Genomic DNA, 9768 nt, shown 5'->3' with positions numbered 1-9768 from the left:
AACAGCAAGATGTATTTGTTAGTGTAACCACACTTACAGATAATTTGATTAATACAATAGTTCTCAATGCATTGATTTTTTTTTTCAGTCAACTGTTTAATATACCTTATGAGTTGTCACTTAAGAGTTGCTTTACAATAAAGTTATTTTTTATAGAGGAAAATTTTTAAAACCCCATAAAAAACACTTTAACAAAACTTTGAAATTTAATGCCAATTTGAATCAAGACATATATTTCACAAAAAAAAACTACACAATATTTAGTTTTTTAAAAGGACTTTTTCTGATTAAAGCTTTATTCACTACTGATTTCTGATCTTAAGTAATCAAAAGATAACTGAAATATAGTAAAAACTGAGAAAATATTAAAACTAAAAAAAAAATTCATTTAACTTCTCAGAAATTTCAGTGCAAGTATAGTGTTCCTTACCCATGGGACAGCCTAATTAACTAATTACCTTGAAGTATATTGTATACAAATATCCATATGAATATATATATATATATTATTGGTTTGCATGGCAAGGTTTTGGTATCACAGGGGCTATAGGGGTGGCTTCTGTGAGAAGCTGCTAGAAGTTTCCCCCATGTCTGATAAAGCTAGTGCCACTCGGCTCTAAGAAGGACCCGGCGCTGCCCAAGGCCAAGACAATCAGCGACAGTGGTAGCGCTTCTGTGACAACATATTTAAGAAGGGGAAGAAAAAACCGCGGTGAAACGGCAGTTAAGAGAGAGGAGTGAGACTATGTGAGAGAAATAATTCTGCAGACACCAAGGTCAGTGAAGAAGGACGGGGGAGGAGGTGCTCGAGATGCTGGAGCAGAGAGTCCCATGGGGCACCCGCACTGGAGCAGCCTGTTCCTGAAGGACTGCACTCTGTGGGAAGAACCCACACTGGGGCAGCTGGTGAAGAGCTGCAGCCCATGAGAAGGACTCACGTTGAAGAAGTTTGTGGAGAACTGTCTCCCGTGAGAGGGACCTCACACTGGAGCAGGGGAAGAGTGTGAGGAGTCCGCCCCCTGAGAAGGAAGGAGTAGCAGAGACAACGTGTGATGAACTGACTGCAACCCGCATTCCCTGCCCCCCTGTGCCGCTCAGGGGGAGGAGGTAAAGAAACAGGATTGAAGCTGAGCCCAGGAAGGAGTGGAAGGGTGGAGAGAAGGTGTTTTAAGATCTGGTTTTATTTCTTACTATCCTGTTCTGATTTGATTTGTGATAAATCAAACTCCCTTTTCTCCCCGAGTTCAATCTAGTTTGTCCGTGATAGTAATTGGTGAGTGATCTCTCTCTGTCCTTATCTGGACTCTTGAGCCTTTCATCATATTTCCTCTCCCCTGTCCAGCTGAGGAGGGGGATTGATAGGGTGAATTTGGTGGGCAGCTGGAATTTATCCGGGTCAAACCAAAACAATATATATGGAAGAAACAGATATTACATCCCTAGTTATGGAAGGGTCAACAGAATATTTCAGAATAAGTACTGAATAAAAGAGTAAATTGGTGGTTCTCTGATCCAAAGATTTTTTTTCTGTGTTTAAAAATGAGCAAATTCAGACAGGAACCCACCTTCCATAGTGGGGAAGTGCATCCAGTGGGTGACCAATGCATTGAATGAATAGACCTCCTTTGGACAGAAACTCCTAAAGGAATGTAGAGGCAGGAGAAGGGCCCATTTTGTGGTTTTGGAGACTGTACTTGAGGTAAGAACAAGCAGTGAAGGTACTGTTGTAATGACTTGTAATAATGTGACACGTATTTTTAAAAGTAGAAATCTGAAATACTTGTCATCTCAACTCTGCATCAATCAGTGTGTACACAGTGTGCACAACATCAAGCATACAGTTGTTTCAAAGCTGTGAAAAAGCACAGTAAAATCTCAGTGATGTCAGAAAGTCAAGACAACTTTGGTGTTCTAGTATAGATCAGTTGTCCTATGTTGAACAAAGCAGTAATTATGTTAGCTTTTACAGTATGAAGTAGAAAGAATAGTATAAGGATTCTTGAAAGATGTTTATAATAGGAATGCATTTTTATAGCCTATTATTTAAGATAGGTATGTGAGTTATTGATGTTATGGTTTTATAGTCAGATGGAAATAACCAGAAGATAGTTTGTGAATCTCCAACATAAAATCCACAGAGTTCTTGAACTTTAAATTTGACTTTGTAATATTAATGTCACTTGAAGAAGTCCTACTCTTTAGCAAAGCTAATTGAGATGTGAATGGCGTTTTTTATATAGCTATGATGAGAAAAAAATACCAATTTTATTTCTTCAGAAAAGCCATGAACCTTAATTTCCAGTTATTCCAAGGACTACTCATCATGGTTCATTTAAACCATTTCAAGTCCTATTTTCATGACTTGTGGAATGTAACAAGCTTCACTGTGAAAAAAACAAAAGGCCATTAATGATATTTATGACCCTTAATTGTTCACTATAATACACTATTTCTCTCTAATTATTAGAGAAGGGCAACTTTTTCAAGCTTTCAGAATATTGATAGTCTCCTAAACTTAAGCCAGATGGCACTTGACATTGCTCCTAATTTACCTCTTCAAAAAAGATTGATTAGCACTTGATCTGTGGGGTCTGTGAGTTATGGTCTAGCAGAAACGTTACTTTGGAACATATGATTATTGTGAATACCACCACCACAAACTTTTTTTTACTTATCAGCTCTCCCTCACACACCAAAAGTCTACTAGTAAATGATTTGTCAGCTCAAACACATACCAAAATGCTACACTCTAGTTTAAGCAATCTTGATGAATTTAGATGAAAATTGTACATGTCAAGATGATACTTCAGGTATGTATTTACTGAAAAAGAGGCTCATCCATCCCACTTTGTTAGCTGTGGCTCCTTTGTCCTGTGATACAGTCAGAGCTGGACATCAGTCACCACTGCCTGCACCCCTGAATACAACACACATTTCCAAAAGCATACATGCATATCATATGTAAGTACTTCACTCGTACTAATAATAGGGCTGCATTTGGTGTCTAGTGTGTACTTTTGTAAATAGCAATGCATTAGAAAATTATACTTTTGAAAAATATAAGCGAACTGGTTTGATTTCATCTCCTTTAGTAGTAATGGTGCAGCTCATATGCATATTGCACTAGAATCCAGGGGCAGATATAAAATCAGGTTGTACTTTTCATGTACTTATAATTTGCCTTGATAACTGGAAATCTCTAATTTCCCTAAATTTAAATTTGGTCCTCAATGGCAATAAATGTGATTTTCCAGCTCCTTAAAAAGCTGTATTTCAATCAAATTTCAGCACCTACCAGATCATCCAACATGGCATTAGGGATAAGGAGGTCAAATAATTCACCCAACTGTAATTTGACTTGGTAAGTAAGCAGCTGCTAAGGAATCACAGAAAAAAACTGAATGATTTCAAGCTGTCCTAATGTGTAATGGAGCAAAATTTACAATTTTTTGCTGATTGTACTGGTCAGAATTCCAGGTCAATTGACATTTCAGGATAGTCTTGCAAATATCAGAGCAGGACTTTAGACTAAATACAGTCTTAACCTGAGTATGTCCTCCCTTCAGCTGATGCTAATATTAAGTGGCAATCAACTTCAAGGTACAGCTGAAGAAGGAAAAAAAGACAAAAAGTCAGAAGCAGAGCAGTGTCTGAAAACTTTAAAGTTTCAACAAATAATTGATGAAAACAAAACTATTTGTCTTAAAGTAAATAAGCAGTAAGACTCCAAGGCAAGTCAAGCCTAACCTTCACCTTTCTTGAAAAAACAGTATTTTGTTTTAACATTCCTGACTTCTAAGCACACTTTATTGTCCTATCAAACCAGCTTTATTAACTTACTGAGGTGACACTCAGGACAGAAATTACATAGCTTAGCAAAGAAATTTGATTCTCTTTCAAAAAAAGTTCAGTTGATAAGGAAGCTGCATTGAATGCATTGTACAGCACAGAACTGTGAGACTGGAGTCTGTTTGATTATGGTGATCAGCCACTTAGATTTTCATCCTACTATTTCCTCCTCGGGGAAAAGATAAATACGTACCCCAGTATTTTAACTGTTTTGCAAAGGACTGAAAATTCCACAGAATAACAGAGTGTGATTTTCACACAAAATCTATTTAATTTAAGAACAATCAAGTTTTTATGGATGTGGTATCCAGTTTGCAAGAGCAACTTCTTGCTCATTAGAGTATATGTTTTCTTAGCCTGGTGCCTAAATCAATATTTAGAATGTGATTTCAGGAAAACCATTATGGTTTGGCTGCGGCCGGCAACAAAAGCGTCATGCGGCCACCCCTCCCCCCGCTGGGGTGCAGAGGAGAAGGGAAAGAAACAGGCAGAAACTGGTGGGTCGGGATAAGGGCAGTTTAACAGAACAGCAAACAAAGGGAACAGTAACAACAACGATACAGATAAGGGGAATACACAAAACAAAACAGACCACACAACAGAGCTACTCTCCAGGACTGCCGCCACCCGCGCTCTCAAGCCAGGAGTGAGTTCCCGCCGCCCCGCTGCCCCCCACCGGAATCCAGCATGACTGCACACGGAATACCCTGCTCTTTTTGGCCAGGTAGGGTCAGCCCACCTGGCTGTACCCCTTCCTGGAGTCTGGTGAAAATTAACCCTGTCCTGGCCAAACCCAGGACAAAAACATAGATAGAAATAGAGACTACCATTGCCTACTTGCTGTGTCTGTTTCAAAATCATTGTGTATTTTTTAGATTAAAACTGCATATTATTATACAGTGACTATTCAACAAATATTTTTGTTCTTAAATTCTTCAGGTTAACAATGTTGATACTAACCTTCACTATAACGTAGAATCTTTCAGCCTGGAGGTAGTGATATATATGCTTAATTTCAAACATATGAATAGTAAAATCATAAGCTACTAGGCTACATAAAAGAAGTGCTTGTATATTGTTTACTCAGTTAAAAGGAGTTTTCCAATATTTCTGAGAAAAAAAAAGAAATGCATCCTTATAATACCAAAAATACAGACTGTTGCATTCATACCCTTTGAGATGTAGAAGATCTCATGATGTATGGGTGAGTTTGACATTGATACGTTTAACTTAGCAGCTTGTTGGTCCAATCTTGTTTCCTACAGTAACTCATTTCCCTTTCAGGCTCATCTTTATGCTTCCTAGCTTGTATTTTCTCAGTAGAAATTAATGAGAAAATTCATATAATTTTAGCATATTTAGCAGCTAAGATAATAATTATTTTTTAAAATACCGCATAGGATATATGTGGTTAATGTTTCAGCATTTTACTTACAGCTGAATCTGGAATAATTTAATATCAGGCACAGCAGGAGGTATGGAACATTTAAGCTGAATATTATTATGGTTAGTAGACCATGCTATTAAATATATATTATTAAAGAGACGTATTTTTCAACTTCTATTAATGGTATGTCACAAGGAACACAACGAATTTTGATTTAATCATATGCCGTGTGTTTGACATAGACTTAAAATTGTTAACTGGAGTAACTAAATGCACAACTTTAGCACAAATAGCATACACATGACTTCAAAACAGCAGAAAAAGAAAGAATGAAATGGTGGAAGTTCTTTTTCTGAGCAGGCAATACCCAGTTCCCTGCCTACCTCATTCACCAGCCACATAGAGGCTTACTTCTGACTGCATTCCTATGTGTACCTGATATATGTTTCCTGCTCTGTTAGGCAGTTGACTGAGGACAGTGATATGAGGTAGAGCAGCTTCCCTTGTGCTTTTGGCAGCTGGATGCATGACTGCTTGGAAATTAATGCGAATAATCTCATCTCTGGGAAACTCAGGAGCATCAGGTAACTAATTTTATGTCAAATACATGGTCTGAATTTTTAGTTTTGTCTGAAGAAAACTCTGGTAATCTTTCTGGGCAAGGTAAAAGATGAAGTAGCTAGAGTTTACCTTAGACTATACTAGTTTCTAAGGGACTTCATATACGGGAAAATTTACATTTTGTGGCTCTGTGCTGACTTATTCCTTCTGTGCATAAATTTCCTTCTCTTTCCCCAGAAGATTGGTATAAAAGGTTATCTAGGTGAATGTTTCTCCTTAAATCTCTTTGGTGCCTATGGAAAAAGTCAAGCCATATTCTGACCAGCAGAGAAGAACATGAAATTCATTCTTTTGTGAGTAGGAATGAAATATTTAGACATTATAAATTCTCTATCTTATCTTGGCGTTGATTTGAAAATGGGCCAGAATCACATTACTGACTTCATTATAGTATGACATCTTATCTTTCAGATCCATTTCTTTGAAAATTTGTCACAACTGATATTTGGTCTAAATTGGACCAAATAAAGCTGGCAGATAAAATTATCCTACAAAATCAGTCAACAACTGAAATGTCAACCATTCCTTATTATTTCTATGGAATTCCTACATATATATCATCTAGATGCATTTAATTGAGAAATATACCTATTATTTTATTTAATCATTATTTTTTGCAAAAGTTAGTTATGAAGTAAGCAAAAATTAGTTCAAGAAATCACATGAATTAGGATGAGAAAATATTTATAGAAATAAATAATTAAATATAATCACAATCTAATTAGCTTCACTGGGGTTATAGAAACATTAACTATTGGTAGACCACAATTCGTATAATTACAAAACTGTTACTCTGTGAGTTCAAACCATTTTTAGCACATTATTAAAAACTTTTTTTAGTCTCTATTACTTTTATTTTCTTCAGCTTTTGTGCAGAATGGGGAAAATGATTTAACACTTTGTTACTTTTTCAACATTTACTTAAAATAGAATAACTGTGAAACAGGAGCAAAACAGAGAAAGAATATATGTTAAGAAGCAGCTGTCTGCCTTTCCCAGACTGCAATACAAACTCAGATGCCACAAGATAGAAGGAATTTTTCTGGGGACAGAATAGTTATTCAAATACAAAGAAAATAACATCATTAAGTATACTCTACAATGTCTTTTTGTTATAACCACGATAAAATTCTTTTGTTTCTTTAAGCAAATAATGCCTTAAGGCCTAATCTTACAAATCCTGGTTAGATAACTCTGATTCATCTTGAAATCTAAAAAAGTCTAAAAACCATATGACTCTTCAAGTCCTACAATAAAGTATGTAATTTCAATACATTAAGACAAGAATCTTGATTTTTACTTATTCAGTTGAAGAACATATAATCTTTTATAAACACAACACTTATTTTCAGTCCTAAGATGGAAAAAAAGACAAATAGTTTCCTAACTTGTAGCACATTGCTTCTGAAAGAGAAGGGAAACAAAGACTTCTGCCTCTCAGTACTCTGCTACCGTTGCCACATCTATCCATAATAATCTTCTTATGCTAGATAGTGTCAATTTTATTTTCAAATTTCTGAGGAAATTTAGTAACCGTGATCTGATTGCTTATACTCAGTGCCTTTGCGTATTTTTTCATGCGTTGTTCTGTGTCAGAGTATGTCTGGGCTGCTTTTCCACACAACTTTAAATTTAAAGAAAAAACTTTAAACTGCTATAAAAAATTGAGAATTTGACAAAGAAAGAGCAATAATATATTATATGAGATTCTGCCACTGCACAAACCATGACATATATTTTATCAGAGCACTTGATACTGCAATCTTTTGCTGTGGTAAATGCTAGAGTTTTTACCTGGAACTCCGAATGCCTGTGTCACTTGATCCCGTAATGCAGAGAATCATACACAAAATAGGTGAAATCTTCACACCACTGTAGCTGTAGGAAAAAGTAATGTTGCCTTCAGAGTCCAAGACTTCAGAACTGAAAGACAGGAGAACGTAGATATGTTATCAGAAGAAGGGTAAAGGGTCATAATCTCAGTCATTATGAAACCCTGCACTCTCACATCTTTTTTGTGTTCTTGTAAATAGAGCACTTTTGAGCTCTGAATTTATCATTTATTTCTTGACTTCTCGCAATTTCAACACAGTGAGAAATGGCTGGTGTTCTCCTATTAAGCACGTGATTAACTTCTAAAAGGAGAGATTCATAACAAACCAACCTTATTGAGTTGAAGGGCACAGTAATTGAAAAGCATCTAATGGTGGCTTTTTCCAGAAGAAAGTAAACAAAAAATCAGCAGCAGAGTAATGATTTTTGGAGTGACCATGAGCTGCTAAGTGAACACAGGTGGTTGTTTCCACAAGAAAGCTATTTGTAATAGACTTTAAATTAGCAGGAGGGAGATATAAGCTTTAAATACTTCGGAAATCTCAGAAGTGTGAAAGACTTCATACATCATAACCGAAATAAAGGAAGGTGATTAATAATTGTCCTTTACCTAAATGACTTGCCAGATGCACTGACTCTCAAGTGCAAAAAAAAAAAAAGAAATAGAAAAAAGTAATCTGGAAAAACTAGACATTCTTGATGCAGAGTTGCTCACTATTCATCCTGTTAACCCTAGCATGTTAAAAGCGAGTAATTCTTCAAAGACTACTTTGTATTGAGAGATCTATCAGAGAATCATAGACTTGTTTATGGAACTTTAGGTTTGAAACATGGCTGGGTTCAATGGTCGGTGTGGTTCAGCTTCTCCAGTGTAACATTCATGCAGTCATGCATAACAACAACTCAGAAGTAACCGTATTGACCCAGATTTACTTATCTCATATGCTTAAATAATTTGCTGGATCCAGATGTTAAATGTACATTTATTAGCTCACTACAGAGGCAAATGTTACTGTGTTACACTTTGTGTTTTTACAATCTTGTGATATTTTAAGTTGGATTAGCTGCCTTTATTCTGGTTCTTTGACTTCCTTTGTCTTCTTAAAACACATTTAGAGAAATTTTCCCAGATTTATGTGGAAGGAGATTGGAGAAATGAAGTTTTCCAGTCAACAAATAGAAGCAGATAACAGACACAACCTATCAGCTGCAAAGCAAGGCTGAGCAATGACTACAATGACAAGTAGGGATTCTTTAGTTACAGGAATCAAGGCAGGAAAAGAGTGGTGTTACAAGAGAAGGATTGTGGAGTTAATACAAATCTGAAGACATGCCAAAATACTGAGTAACAGGCTTGCTTCCTAAAGCTCCTCTTTGTGACTATGGTCATCATCATTTTCCACATCACTACTCCACTGGAAAAGTCTGGTTCAAAGGTGTGGACAAGAGATCAATGGCTATAATGGTGCTAGGCTGCTATAGTAATTTTCTTACAGCCAGGCACATAGAGAAAAATCCTTGCTTCGGATATTTTTTCCAAAAGTTTTCTTCTATAAAAAACAGACATTGAAAGGTAGACTGTATTTAATTTTTCTTTTTCTTGGCACTATCTAAGTATAGTTTTAAATATGGAAGTAGCTTTCTGCACTTTCATAACCAGAAATGTTATGATATGCATGTATGATCCATCACTCTACCTCTTCTATTCATTCAGAAATTGCATCTTTTGTTATTAGTGAAATATCAGATTTCTCAAAAGACTAAACATTAATTTGACATTTTGTTGAAATTTTAAACACACATATATGTAAACGTACATTACCAGCTTTTCCTATCTCCACTAGCAATGAAACTTTTTATACTTCATACCTGATACGTGCATTAATTACAGATAATAACATCAGTTAAGAAAAATGCACTGTGGGCATAATTTGTATTAGTTTTTCTTTTGTTTTCAGGTTTTATGATTTCTATACTTCCTCAGCTGTGACCTTATTTGGCAGGTGTTAGCCTATGCATCCTGCGTGGGTGTGTCCTGGCTTTGGTTAAAACAGAGCCAATTCTCTTTTAGTGAATCT

The sequence above is a fragment of the Opisthocomus hoazin genome, chromosome 1 (assembly GCF_030867145.1).
Source record: "Opisthocomus hoazin isolate bOpiHoa1 chromosome 1, bOpiHoa1.hap1, whole genome shotgun sequence".
In the NCBI taxonomy this organism is placed as follows: Eukaryota; Metazoa; Chordata; class Aves; order Opisthocomiformes; family Opisthocomidae; genus Opisthocomus; species Opisthocomus hoazin.
The sequence above is the reverse complement of the archived record's forward strand: the minus strand, read 5'-3'. Positions refer to the sequence as shown.